Here is a 16,061-nt window from a genome sequence, read left to right as displayed (position 1 = left end):
TGGTTTGTTTTGGGTTATTTGCATAATTGTAAATGGTAAATTAACACGTTAACCTTTTATCATTCATTTAGGTGAAGAAATTGAATGACATGAATTTGCCTACTTACATTGAAAATTTGTACAACTTGGCTATTGAACCCCTAACTGCATAATTGTACTCTGGTTGTCTTGTAAAAGGCATCGAGTTTTTGACAGCTAATCGCGATGACAAGCTGTGTACACAAAATAGTGGGATACATGTCCCGGGTGCGGGTGACATTTCAGAAATGGATTTCTATGGAAAACTTACAAGTGTTATGCAATTGCTTTACAAAGACCGCTGTCAAGTTATCCTTTTTAAGTGTGGTTGGTTTGATACAAACCCACGTAGGGTTGGAGGTGTTAAGCAAGACGATGGTTTGTTATCGATCAACACTAACAGATGTTGGTATAACAACGACCCCTACATTTTGGCAACAATGGCCAAACAAATTTTCTATATAGATGACCATAAGGGCGAGAAGGGATGGAAAGTAGTTCAGAAGATTGAGCACAGAGGGTTATATGATATTCCAAGCCGATATCCAGCTAACAATGACAATTGTGGTGACGTTGCTGACCAACAACTAGAGACTTCAACGGAACTTGGTACATATACACAACAGGATATGACTATTGTACACGAACCGTATCAGGTAGCCGGAGGTCATGAAATCAAAATACCAATCGAGTCTATTATGATTGACCTCAGGGATCTACTACAATACAATGCACCCAAGCGCACAACTGATGATGTTGATGTGCCTACAGATGAGGAGGAATGAGAGTCTGAATATGATGAAAGTGATAATATTTATTCTACTTCAGACGAGGATTAATGAAAACTTGTGATGTAAATGTAATGATATTTATTGAATGGTATTTATTTTGTATACAAACAAAAGTTTCCTTTAAAATTTGTAAAAAATTAATTAAACAAAAAATAAAATAAATTTACAAATATGCGCGACGATATTTTGGAAATGTTTATCATGCAAATATTTAAAAATTCATTTTTTTATTTAAAAACTAGACTCGCGACGAAAATTTGAACACCTCCATCGCGCAAACATATAAATTGGGTGTGTTTTTATTTTGGTGAAGCTCAGACTCTATATCTCTCTCGATTCTATATGAATCTCACTCTCTTCTCTCTCTCGATTCTCTCCATATCTCGCTCTCATCACTCAATATCTCAGTCTCTCCCTTTCTCGCTTTCTCTCTGTTTCTGTCTCTCTATCACTCTCTCTTCCACACCTGACATCCGCCACCACACTCCAACGCCACACCATCTCACCACCGCAACAATATTACTAGGTAAACACCCTATATCCCTTAATTCACTCTACCTTAATTCAATTATCTATTAGTGGAATTTTTCATTTTTTTCGTTGAATTGTTTTAATTAGAACAATTAGGGATTTAGGGTTTGAATTAGGAATCCTGGGTTAGGGATTTAGGGTTCAAATTTGGAATCTTGGGTTAGGGTTTTCGAATTGAGAATATTAGGTTATGGTTTTTGAATTGAGAATATTGGGTTATGGTTTTCGAATTGGAAATCCGGGGTTTGAATTTTTTTTTTCCATTTTTTTGGTTATAAACAAAACCGGGTTTTAGAATCAAATAGGGGTTCAGAATTGGGATTACCTAATGTGAATGATAGGAAGTACTCCCAGCATATTCCATTAACAAAACCGGGTATTATACATTAAGAAATTTGGAAATTTTGCTTTGAATATTGCTATCATAGATCAAACTCATTAAGAAAACGTAACATTACACCTCAGGCTCAAGCCCTTCCCCCTCCCTCTCGTCTAGGTTAGAGTAGTGACTTAAAAAATAAAATAAATTTTTTTACTATAGTATAGTTATTAAATGATTCCTTACTTCCAATTTTTATGCAGTATTTTTTTATCATAGGTTTATTTGGTTTCTTCTTTATTGGACATGTTCATCATGTTTCACAACTTGCCGATGTTGCATTGGTCCCTTTTAAGCGTTACCTTTATCTTGCCCGCTAAGGCACCAAAATATTTGATTCTTTTGTCATATTGCAGTGTGTGGAATCATGCTTCTACTCATACTCTTGAGAATATTTCTTTTTTCACTATTTGGATTTAGATTCTTAACTTTATTATTCTTTGTATCGGTCATTCAAGTAATATATGTTTTGTTATGTTTGATTTATGTAATTTGGGTCTTTACAGAATTGGATATTTGGTATACTGAAAAGTGGACTAGCATTCAACAACTTTAGATTATAATGATGTAGACTCTATGCATGGATGTGTTTTCTTAATAATCAGGACGTGGTGAAGGAAAACTTTTACCTGTTTATCATAGTGAATTTGTAATTTGAGTTTTGTAATGTTGTGTTTGGTATTCAATAATTGGATTTGGATTGAAATTTCCTATGTTTTATACCATAGTTTGCTTCATTTGATTTTATACCACAGTTTTCAACCTCTGCAATAGTATGAATAGTTTTCTTATGTATGTAATCCTGCAACATGGATCTTGTTATTACTAATATATGCTATTTCTCATTCCCATTCCCCACCAATATATGGCTATAAACTATGCCCCCAACACTCTGGATTATGCGATGAAACCATGCTGCCTATAGCTAATACCTTTATTTTTGCTATTTTGCTATTTGTTTCCCTACACCAACCATATATGATATTGTCTCAAATGCTTTGCCCAAGTTGTATATTCAAATAAGTTCACTAGATTTGGTGTTTTAGTTTGGTTTTGAATATTTTTCCCAAAAAAAGATAAACTTATTAATTTATCTCTCTCTCTGTGTTTGTATATATATATATATATATATATATATATATATATATATATCAAGGAAAATGTTATATATTTGACTATTCTTTGTCTATTACTAATTCATTGGCGGATTAGTTACTTAGGATGCGTTGCTTGTTTTTTTATAAACATTTGATAGCTTTTATATGCAAAACATAAACAAAAACATGTTGGTGTTGGTGGATTATGTATATTATGTGCCATGTAATATACTCTAATAAATTGACTAAAATTATTCGAATGTAACTTTTTTATTTATTGTTTTTGTAGATGTCAAATTTAATTTCAAACCATTGGGCAGCTAGTAAGGTCAATCAGACACCTTCTCCAGCAGATAGTGCTGCTGCCACCTCCCCACTTGATTTGGGCACAATGGGTGTGCCTTCTGTCACGCCTTTTGGTCCAACGATGTCTCCGACTCCTGCATAATCGACTTTTTCGGTGACGCATCCTCTACTAAGCACCTGACGGACTCATTGACGGCCCCGAAGTTTTGAGGAGGCTGAGCAGTCTGGTGAGGCTTCCTTTGTCTATGGAAAGGAGTCCCAGACAGGTAATGCATCTTTCTCATGGTATTTTCAATTTAACAATTTGGAATTTAGATTATAATTGTTTTAAAGTCCCCAGTTGGTATAAAGTGTTTGAATTGTTAGGTGGATGTGTTGTTTTTGTTGTTATATTGTCTACAGGTTTTAGGAAATGTTATATTTTTAGGGAGGTTCTGCCGAATTTTCAGTAGAAAATAGAATTCATCTAATGTTTACTTTGTTTATTTTGTAGTTCAAAAAAAATAAATAAATAAATTAGGGGCCCATGCAGACTTCTGAAGAAGTCACAAACCACTCGCACCACGACCAAGAAGATCACCATTACGTGGGATCCTTGACATCGTGCGGCTGCAATAAGGGAGCAACACAGTGCGTTGGCCAGCGACATTGGCTCAGTTATCAGGAATCATTGCCCCCTCTTGTGGGAGTCATGGAAAGTTGTCCCACCTGAAGTCAAGGAAGTAATTCTTCATGAATTATCGATAAGTATTTTCAACCTCAAAATTTAAATTTTTATTAAAGTACACAAATATTATAAATTGTAACTACTATTTATTTGTTGTGTTTTTCAGCATCACTATGAGCTCATGAACCTTGATGCCAATCAAAACCAGTACATCAATGACCTTTGTGCCGGTAGGTTCATTCAGTGGAAGAGTGACCTCCACAAGCATTATGAGAAATACGACGGTTCGAAGGTCGCTTTAGCAGTTGGGTGCCCTAAGTAGTTGGTGGATAGCTGGGATGAATGGGAGTGGCTCTGCGGACATTTTCAAGACGAGGAATACCTCGTAAGTATAATATATATTTCGATAATATTTAATCAAAATTTTTATATTTTTCAATAATATTTTAATTTTTTTCATTAATTTGTTATAAATATCTAAACTAATACGTTTTTTAATTCAACAGGAAAAAAATGAAGGCAAACTCGATCAATCGGTCGAAGAAGAAACTTCTTCAGCGTTCGAGTTCACAACGCTTCTGTTATAGGTTGGAGGGGCGACATAAGGTAACCATATATTTATTTTAAGTTTTGATTCTTTTTACTCTATATTACACAATTAGTAATCTATGTGTTAATAATTTTTTTTTATTCAAGGGGGTCAAAGTTTCCTGAGATTGACATGTTCAAGGAGGTATACATTTGGCTCAGGGATGAGCTGACAGAGCAAGGTCATGTAAGTTATTTCAATATTTTAATATTCAATTAGTATTAATATTAATTACATGTATATTAAAATTAATTTGTTTGTTTTCATTTTTCTAGTCCACCATGGTGGAGAAGGGCCAGACCGTTCTAGAGGAGGTGGCTTCCCAGCTTCCCCCAGAGACCCCGATCAAGGAGGTATTTCCCCCTGAGGATGCGGGTTTTCAGAACGTGACGGACACACTCGATCAGACCATTGGTCGTAGGCAGGGGAATGTTCATCGGGGACTTAGGAAAGCCCGCCATCGGGTCTCGTTTGCCTCCTCCTCTAGGTAGAGAACAGAAGACGTCGAATCTCTCACATCTGAAGTAGCAAACCTAAAGGAGCAAATTGCTGCCTAGCAATCTCAGCTTGCAGCCCAAAGCAGTTTAGTAAACCAAATTCGTTTCACCCCTCAAATCTATGGCTTTCGATTCCCCGACATTGAACCACCTCCAGCAACGACCTCCCAGCCCCCTGCCGCAGCAGCTACGACTTCCCAGCCCCCCAACGTAGCAACAACACCACTAGCAGGCAATTGTGACGTGGACGACTACATATTGTAATTTTTTTTAATCATTTTCAAATTTTAAAATATTTCTTTCCATTGTATGTACTCTTTCAATATTTTTTTTTTAGCAATCAATAATTTTTTAATTCAATATTCTTCTTTACATTTTCTATTTCTAATTTCATTAAATTAATTTGTACATAAAACAGTATTGTCAACATTTAAAAGGAAATAATAAATAATAAATAAATAAAAATTATTTTTAAAATCTTATTGCTACAGCCTCTATGTCAGTCGCGCAAGGGTTAGCGCGTCGAACCCCAGTTTCGTCGCTTAGAGTATCACGCGCAACGAACACTCATTCGTTGTTGTTTGTTTCGCACAACATTCATTTCACGCAACGAAGAACTTTCCTCCGTCGCGCAATGTATGACATCATGAGTTTTGCACGACAGAATTTGTGTGATGTCCTCTTCTCAACGACCGTATTCGCCTTTGCGCGACGGCTGTCACGTCATCACCCAAATAGTTATGCTTAGTAGTGATTTACCCATCATCCATGAACATAGTTCAAAGAAATATAATGTTCATATATTTACAAATCCATATTAGTATATATGATTTATATAATACCTATAACATAGATTATAGTCAGCACAATTAACCTGTGATGGAAGTAGGAGAAAAAAATTGAAATAGGGATTGAAAGCAGGAGAAACAAAATTTAATTTTTAAATTTAATCCTAAAATTAAGTAAAATATAATCCAATAAATAAGAATTAACATTTATGATAATTTAATAAAAAAAATAATAAAAATAAGCTAATCTAAATAATCAATGTATGAACCTAATCCAACAAAGTGAACTAACCAAATGATAACTTACCAAATTGGTATTATATCAGATGTACTCTTATGCAATAGAATAAAAAAAAAAACAATTCACATTTAAAGGTAAAACTAAATGTAAAAAGAGATTATTTGGTTCAAATAAAATTTGCCCTTAAATTATTTGAGACGTATATTTAATTTCAATTCCCGCCTCCCCCACACCCACACGCACACCCCACAGCAGGGTTTGAAAAAGGAAACCCTAGAATGGCATTTAAGAAAAAGGAAAGCAAAAATATCATTGTTTCCAAGCTTTTTTGAACTTACTAGCTTGAACAATTATGGTGTCTACAGTGAAGGCTTTAAAGAGAAATTATTTTCTTTGGACACGTTCGAATGTTACCTAACAACAAACATGCATGTCTACCATAATTCACATATCGTAGCTATAAACTTACTTAGTGGGATTACTGGATTGCTCGCTGATGGATGCGCTATAGTCGTTGGCACCAAAGCACAAAGAAACTTGATCATCTTTATGTTTTCCTTCTCAGGCTAAGAGAATGAACATTCAACCTAATTCATCTAGCTATAAGCAGTCTTACCTTACTCATTTCACGGGTTATGTCTAACATTATTGAATAATTACTCATTAATCTAAATTGTTGTTGTACAGCTTCTTTGTTAAAAAAATGATAAAATTATACAAAAAGCTGCTTGTCTTTATGTTGAGGGCTGTTTGGTTGAATGTATTTGCAAGGATATGGAGTGATTGAGATTCCCCTTCATCTTTACCTACAAAGTGTACTTAGATCTGAAATAGTGACTGAAACGCACTCTTTTTATCGCGCCATTAAGTGTAGAGTGTTTAATAAGCATATTGGTGAAGTGTCGTATCACCAATATCAATCATAGATGGCAGTGTTGTTAAATTCACGTATGATTAACGAGTATGTGATGGCGACACAATTCTTCAAAGATGGTAACTAAAACTATTTTTTTTCATCGATTAGGTCGTGAAATGATAACTTAACCACAAAAATAGTACTGAATGACAACGGCGGTAATGATGTTGACGTAGTGTGGATGGTGGATGGTGGATGGTGGATGGTAATGAGAGTGAACATGTTCTTAGATTCAAATTTAATCAAAGAAGGAAGACCGCAAGGAAATGGCAAAAGCTTGTGCAGCTTTAAACATAAAGCAGTTGTACCTTCATTTGGAAACCACTACAAAAGAAGTCTATGCCCCAGATTTTGGTGCCATTATTAATTATACTTTTAGTCCTTTTAAGGGTAATGAAGAAGTACTCTAACTACTGAATATGTACTAGTTAAGTTACAATATGATGAGGTTTCGGGTAGAATTTTGTACTACCTAAGTACAAACCGAAATTTAATCTGATGCCATACCTTTTATCTATTAGGCAAGATTTAACAAACTAAAATGCTAAATTTCATATATCTTTCCACTTAACGACTGAACATTTTGGCCCATTTTGGATCTTTCCAGTTATTTTTGGAATGAAGAGGATCACAAAGGGACCGTGTTTGAACAAGGGCGCATTATACCCATTTCGTATAAAATAAAACTATGTCAAATATAGAGTTAATTACCAAATTTTCATCCTTATAGCTCTAACAAGTAAAATTCAAGGGGTGTTTTTTTTTTTCTTACCTGCGTTCTTCTCTTCTTATCATTTTCTATTCATCATAAAATGTGCGCTGTCTTACATTCACGACGTCAAAATTCGTATTTCTTTCTCAAGTAACTGGTATATGTGTGTGTGTGTGTGTATGTATATGTAGAAACTTAAAAGGGACAATATAAAATGGATATTTCTATTCACAAACTCATTTTTACCTCCCACACACCCTTTTTAATTTTCGGCTATTGATCATCTTCAATTTATTTGATTTGATGGCCAAAAATTGATAGGGGTGTCTGGGAAGTAAAATTAGGTATGTGGATAATATTACCCTATAATCAGGAAATTTGAATTTAAATTTGAATCTAAGGGTCTAGATGAATAGTTTAATAATCGGGAAATATTTCAATAATTCTTAAATAATTCAATGTGAGAGCTAGCTAGCATTTTAATACCAAATATATTTCTTTAAATTCAAAGAAATTGCCTGTGGATGCCAGCGATGTATTTCAGCAACGCATCTAGTTAAAACACTTGGTTTTTCCACTTAATACTACGGCTTAGATATTATTCTTCACTTGTAAATGAGAAATTTTAGATTTGAAGCGCGTTGCAAGTTATAAACCAAATTACTCGCTAACCCCTTGTAGTGTAAATGTATCATTGAATTTCCAAAACAGAAGAAAGAAACAATCTCAGTAAAATTAAGTAACTAAATCAGTTTTAGGTTAGTTTTTTTTTTAGAACAAATGATACTGTACATTAAGGATAGAGGAAAAGACTCTATCCACCAGAGCAATCCACCTCTTGTAAACAAAAATCAAACATACGTACGAATTGTGATAAGTAGTTCAATCTTCGTACACTGAGTATAGCATAAAGGAGGCCCTGCAACATGCTTTACGAAACAATGGGGCGGGTATCAGATTTGAGATGTGATGGTATTCACCCAAACCCTAACCCTATTAGTGTAATAAAAAGGCAGGTTAGCATAAAAAGAAACAAAAAAGTACATAGACACGAAATTAGCAAAAACTATAGCGACAAGCTGCACGTTCGTGTCAATTCTGAGCCATGAGGAGGATGCATGCAAAAGGAAAGGAATGATTAACAAAGACAACCAAAAATCAAAAATGGAATCTTTGCGATTTTACCATTTTCTGGACAATGCCACAACCTAGAGGACATGCAATAGTCCCCGACCAATAATTTACTTAATCGATTGCTCAGAGACAGCAGCTACATTTAAATGGAAATGGCAATATTTAAATCTCGTTTGAACTATAGAGTAGGTCTCTTTCGGGTTCAACAATCATGGCTTCTTGCAGTGACTACACAAAACAAACACCATAAACCCTTTAAAAGACGGAAGAAATTATCAGACTGGCATATTAAATGGGAAGGCGTTAAGTCAAGGGTGACTGTGATTCCCACGTCATTAAGAAAGAATCACACATTGATGATGGAAGAAGGGATCTTGCATTTGCTTATAAGTGAGTAAGGTTACTCTTCATATTTGCCAATCTGTTTTATGGTGAAATCTCAACTTTCTTGATGGCATCAGAACAGGTTATCCCACGTGTGAATTACAACGGCCACACATGAGGGGGGTTGTTGGGAATGAATTCCACATTAATTAGAAGAAAGACCTTGCATGGGCTTATAAGTAAGTTTGGCTACTCCCCATATCACAATTGATTTTATGGTGGAACCTCAACTTTCTTGACACATGTTATAAGTAAAAGTTTACTCGATTGGATTACTAATAGATGATTTCAATCTAAATTGAATTAGGCTTAAGTCAAGAATAAAAGAATTTACTTACTTTAGAAGATAAATGTAGTGACTACAGATCCTTGTACGAGCTAAGTTTTACACAAATAATTTCATGTACATGTACACACTGCTATGTAGTGTTACTATTCAATTAAAATTATAATACATGTATTTTAAAAGTAAGACATATTAATTATGTTTTAACTCGTATTATGACACATAAAACCCACATATAGTACTATTCCTGGTACGCACAATTGTCATTTTGAACTTACAATTTCATTTCGTTATATTATGAACTGTAATTAAGAATGTGTACACACACAACTAAGGAATTATGATGCTTAGTTTGCATACCTTAATACAATAATAAGTTGACAAATATGTGTTTTCTCATGGCAAGACAATTACTTTATACCTTATTATGTAGCATGGAATCATTTTATATAATTGAAAAATAAATTTTTGCATTTATCTTCCTCTGCACATTCCTCTTTAGTTCTTGAATTGAATAAATTCAAAGAGATTCAAGGATGTACATACAAAAATATAGTGCAGAAACCATTTCCCAGGAACATGCCACCTACAATGTAAATTTCACACTTGAATTCTATGGCACAGCAAACCAAATTTGAGACTTAAATTAAAGGATATTGTTTGACTTTTTACATGAAGATGTAACGTTGTGCAAACATCATATTGGACTCGTTCACCCTTTTTGTCATCTCTAAATATCATTGAAAAAATTCTTTCAATTTGGAAACCGTTGACCATCCTTATGTGAGAAAAAATCGATGGTTATGGTAATAAGTAACATACTTATGATAAACTGTCCACTTGTTTGATTAATCATATATGAAACAGCCTCCAAATCAAGTTTTCGTAGAAATAATCTTTACATTTACGATGTAGAGAATAAATGATTCCAACTATAACATTTGCACTATATAATGATGTCACCTTGTTATGTTATGTTAGGAGGAATCTTCCTGTACGTAAAGGGTCAAGCAGTGTCCATATAAAATATTATCAATTAAGCTCTGGAGTTTCAGATAATAATCCTAGCTGGATCTGATCAAGAACATGTAGAATCATCTACAATCTGCCAAATTTATTTGCAGCCACCAAAAGTAGTTTCGCCAGTCCAAATTTTTTTATTTTCTTTTTTGGAGATCAAATGAAAGATTATAAGACCGATAACATACTAGGCAGACACGCTAGTTGCAACCAATAGGTCACACACGCATTAACAGAAAATCAACAACTCCAAAATTACAAACTATAAAGAATATGATACATTTCTTAGCTATGGAAAACTCACATCCAAGCAACATGAAAGATAACGCTCACATAAATTAAATCTTGCAAGTGAGCTACCAGAAAGGCACCACAAGAAAACCACAAATTCTTCGTCTAAATGTGGGAAGCTGCCTACACTTAGCTCTTCATGGGTTCGCAAAAGGTAGGGTCGATGATGAAGGATTTTTATTTTACAAGAGATCTTCGTATAGTTTTTTTTTTATATTTTTTAAAAACGACCTTGTATCGTCTAAAAAAAACGAAAAAAAAGAACGAGTTTGTGTACTTTTTTTTTTTAATATATACGACGGTATATTTAACTTAAGAGATGAGGGATTTGGACGAAATCAAACAATGACGAACCATAGTATTTTGGTTTGAACTGATTTTCGACGATAATTAAATCTAAAATGTTTCATTAACAAGTAAAAATGAATACTTCTATACTGTAGTACTAAATAACCTACTATACATTTGAACTGTTAAACATGCATTATGTAAAATGATAAGGACCATTGATCACGAATCGAACAGTTATGACCAACTTTAGGACATACCTGTTTGCGCTACAAGGACCCTGTACCGATAGACTTTGGGCAAAGGCATCTATCTTTCCGCGTGGGACCCATGAGATTGGTTGATCGGCTGTCATCTCCTTCAAATTAACGTGTACTTTAGGATACCTGCCTCCCGAATCATGGCAGGTAGAATTTTGGCGCCGAAACAACCACATTAGGTTTAGTGCCAAAATTTGTTCACATGCCTAATCTAATCTTAGTTCTCAGTGAAAATTTAAAGCGAGCCAACAAAGTTCCAAATTTTCATACTTGTTTTCCAGTTAGGTTTTAGTTTTTTGTCGTAATTAATTGAAGGTTATGCTACGAAGTTATGTGATCAAAACTCTAAATTCTAAATTGTCAACGCTTAACATTAAACACTGAACTCTTAAACCCTAAATTTCTTTTTTCTTTTTTCTTTTTTACATCTTCAAGTAAAGTCTATTCGATGTCTGCAAGGAGAAGTACTGTTTTTGCGGTTGAGGAGGTGAGGAGGTCTTGGTGGAATCACAATCAGCAAAACTCATAAACTTATTACATACAAGAATTTGCAACGTACTAACTTGAAGAAGTTCCACTCGATGAAGCCATGTATGTTGCAAACCAGAACTTGTGCGCTGTGAACCTTCTCCTCTCTATCAGATTGCCTATTGCTCAAACTAAGAATATGACTTAGTTCCAAAATAAGAGTGTTAATCTGTGCGAGCAGAGGCCAACTATATATATGTATATATATATTTATATATACATATATATATATATATATATATATATATAGGACTCCCTATTAGAATCCAAATGAAAACAACTTATGTTTTTCCATCACATATTAATTGCAATCGCAACCACTTAATCCTTTACAATGAAGAATTTAGCTTGCCAAGTCCAATAAGGCTTCCTTATACCTATTGGATTCCAACATACAATACCAAAACATCCAATCTCATGTTCATACTCATACATTCTCCCACTTGAACATTAGATCAATTTTAGACTAATGTACAAATGCATCTCAAAATATAGAAACTAAGAATTATGGACTACAAACAAGATGTAGTATTAATTAAGAGCTTACATGTATCCAATCTGCAATTTATAACTCATGATTCAAACTTGATATGGCTAAGTAAAGAAACAAACTTGCTCCCATTTGTCAAAAGATCAAAACATTAATCACCAAAGAGAGCAACATATTCATCAAAAGATCAATTCATAACTAAAACTTTAAAACAAACAAATTGTTTTCCAAAGTATCAATTGAAACCAATGCACAATCGAATCTGTCTTCCAAAACCACAAAACCTCTAAAGATCGAAGTAATGAGCCTTGAGACATTTATTGAAACATAAAATTAAACAAACTAGCTATTATTTAAAATAAATTAACCTTAGTTACATTAAGACTGCGCTTCTTGTTTCATAATTGCAATCCTATGTTACAGAAATGCGAAGTACTAGTCCCACTGACCTAAACATTCTAGCACTCCCATTTTTACAACATGATGTTTAAACTCTCCAATAGGTAATGCTTTAGTCAAAGGATCAGCACGCATCATAGAGGTACTAATATGTTGCACTTCAATCACCCTCTTCTTGACTTGCTCCCTTACTTTAAGAAACTTCACATCCATTAACCTAGAAGCTGAAGTTCTTTTGTTGTTCTTGGAAAAAAAACACTGCTGAATTATTGTCACAATGCATTTTCACAGGCCTTTGAATTGAACTAACAATCTTCAATTCTGATATGAAATTCATTAACCAAGCCGCTTGTTTCATGCCCTCAAAACATGCTACAAACTCATCCTCCATAGTAGATTTAGCAATAACAATTTGTTTTCAACTTTTCCATGAACTACACTTACATTAAGCACAAAAATATAACCCCATGTAGACTTCCTATCATCCACATCTCCAGCTAAATCCGAGTCAATGTACCCCTCAAGTTCCAGAGAGTCACTCTTGCCATATACTAACATATAACCCTTGGTTCTCTGCAAGTATCTCAAAACTTTCTTAGCAGCTACCCAATGTGCTTCTCCTGTATTTGCTTGAAACCTACCTAGCATGCCTACAATGAAGGCAATGTCTGGTCTTGTACAAATGGTTGCATACATAAGGCTTCCAACCAGAAAAGTATAAGGTTTAGATTGCATCTTTTTAACTTCTAAGTCTGTTTTGGGACACTAATCTCTAGAAAATTTATCTCCCTTGTTAACTGGTACTTGACCATTGTTACAACTTTCCATATTGAACCTTAGCAACACTCTATTAATGTAGCCTTTTTGAGATAAGCCAAGAAGTCTCATTTCCGATCTCTAACAGTTTCAATTCCCAGCAAAGTGGACCTCACCAAGATCTTTCATCTCAAAATTCTCACTTAGCATTCTCTTGGTACTTTGCAACAAGTGTTGACATGAACTGGCAAGGAAAATATCATTAACATAAAGCACCAGAAAAATGAACTTTGAACCAACAAACTTAATGTATATGCAGTCATCTAACTTGTTATCTACAAAACCTTGGGAAGAAATAATTTGATCAAACTTTAAATACCATTGCATTGAAGCCTGTTTTAAGCCATAAATGGATTTGTTTAGCTTGCACACCATATTTTCTTTCCCCCTTTCAACAAATCCAGTTGGTTGCTTCATAAATATATTCTCTTCTAAGTCTCCATTTAGAAAAGTCATTTTCACATCCCTTTAATGCAGCTTCAAATCAATGTGTAGCCAAGGACATAACAACCCCATTGAATCTTTAAAGGAAACATGTGAGAAGGTATCATTGTAATTGATGCCTTCTCTCTGAGTGAACCCCTTAGCAACTAGCCTTGCTTTGTATCTCTCAATTCAGCCCTGAGCATCTTTCCTAGTCTTGTACACCCACTTGCAACCTATAGGCTTAATATGAGATTCCACTAATGTCCAAACATTGTTTTTAAACATGGATTCCAACTTATCCTTCATTGCATTTTGCCATAAAACTGATTTAGAACCTTCTATGGCCTAAGTGTATGTGAGTGGGTCATCAATATCACCAATGTCAAATTCAGCTTCTTGTAGATAAACATAGTAACTCACAGTTGTTGATCTTCGGATTTTACTTGATTTTCTTGGCTCAATTTAAGTTGACACTTCCACATATTCATGTTGATTCAATTATGTGACAGTATCAGTAATTACAGCAGATTGATCATTGTCCTAGTATTGCCAACATCATAATCCATTTAATCACCCAAATCTTGTATACTAGTAGTCATTGAATGAGGAAATAATAAAATGGGATTTGAATCTACTTGTACGGAATGTTCATGAGTATGTTCAATCTCTTCAAAAACAAAATTTTCTCTTGATAAATATGAGATATCTTGATGTTCTAAAAACATAGCATTGTGTGTTTCTTGAACTCGAGTATGACCTTGGGGAATATAGAATTTGTATCCTTTTGATTTCTCAGGATAACCGATAAAATAACATGATTGCGTTCTTGGATCCATCTTCCTTTCACAAGAATTGTAGAACCTAGCTTCAGCTTTGCAACCCCAGACATGAAAATAGCTAAAATTAGGTACCTTGCGCTGCCACAACTCAAATGGTGTTGAAGAGACTGCTTTGCTTTGAACTCTGTTTAGTATATAATTTGCAATTTTCAAAGCTTGGGACCTTATTTAGTACATAACAAAACTCAGAACCTTATTACATACAAGAATTTGCAATGTACTAACGTGAAGAAGTCTCACTTGATGAAGCCTTGCAAACCAGAACTTGTGCGCTATGAACCTTCTCCTTTTTGTCAGATTGCTTATTGCTCAAACTAAGAATAGGACTCAGTTCCGAAATAAGAGTGTTAATCTGTGAGAGCAGAGGCCAACCTATATAATATATACACAGATATATAATCCTCTCATTACATAATAAGGACTCTCTATTAGAATCCAAATGAAAAACAACTTATGTTTTTCCATCACATATCAGTTTCAATCGCAACCACTGAATCCTTTACAAAGAAGAATTCAGCTTGCCAAGCCCAATAAGGCTTCCATATACTTATTGGATCCCAACAAACAATACCAAAACATCCAATCTCATGTTCATACTCTTACAAAACTAACAATTATATCGTACTACTCGTTGACTTTTCTTGATAATATTTAAACTAACATAGTTTTGAGCTTCATATTAAAATTGATATATATCTTCATCATGAACTTTATGCAATAGTTTTGAACTCTTACCTCTCCTCTTAATAGTAGTAAATATTTTTAAAAACCTAAATCTTATGCAAACCACATGATGTAATCAATGGCAAAGTCAAGAATTGTCAAGGAGATGACAAATACAAAAGGGTGCAAGATTAAAAATATGTCGGAGTTCCATTTCTTTTTGCGTTGTGTTTATGTTGTTATGTGATTTGAACGAGGCGTTAATGGCTTGTGAATTCTTCTGAAAGATTGTTGACTTTGAATATTATGGTTCGTGCAGATGATAATGGAGAACTTGTGATGTTGAGTTTCAACCTTAATTAACACTAAATGATCTATGTGAATCGTTCAGAGAGTGGAGTGCATATAGGGCAGGAGTAGTACCACTGGTCCTTAACAGTAGTGATTATGTTATTGGATGCTATGTTCCTTATTTATCTGGTATCCAATTATATGGGGAATCGGTTCAATTACCAACAATCAATAATCATATATATATTAAACAAGAATTCAGTTAACTAATTAAACAACAATTCAGTCAATCAATAATCAATTCGATTAATTTTAATGTTGGAACCAAATTCACGCACCATCGTAGGTGGTGAAGATGTACAAATCCGAATAACTTATGAAAGAGCAAACAATCGAGCAAGTATAAGACCCCCG

This window comes from Malus sylvestris, chromosome 9 (assembly GCF_916048215.2).
Source record: "Malus sylvestris chromosome 9, drMalSylv7.2, whole genome shotgun sequence".
NCBI classification, from domain to species: Eukaryota; Viridiplantae; Streptophyta; class Magnoliopsida; order Rosales; family Rosaceae; genus Malus; species Malus sylvestris.
This window is presented reverse-complemented; position numbering follows the sequence as displayed.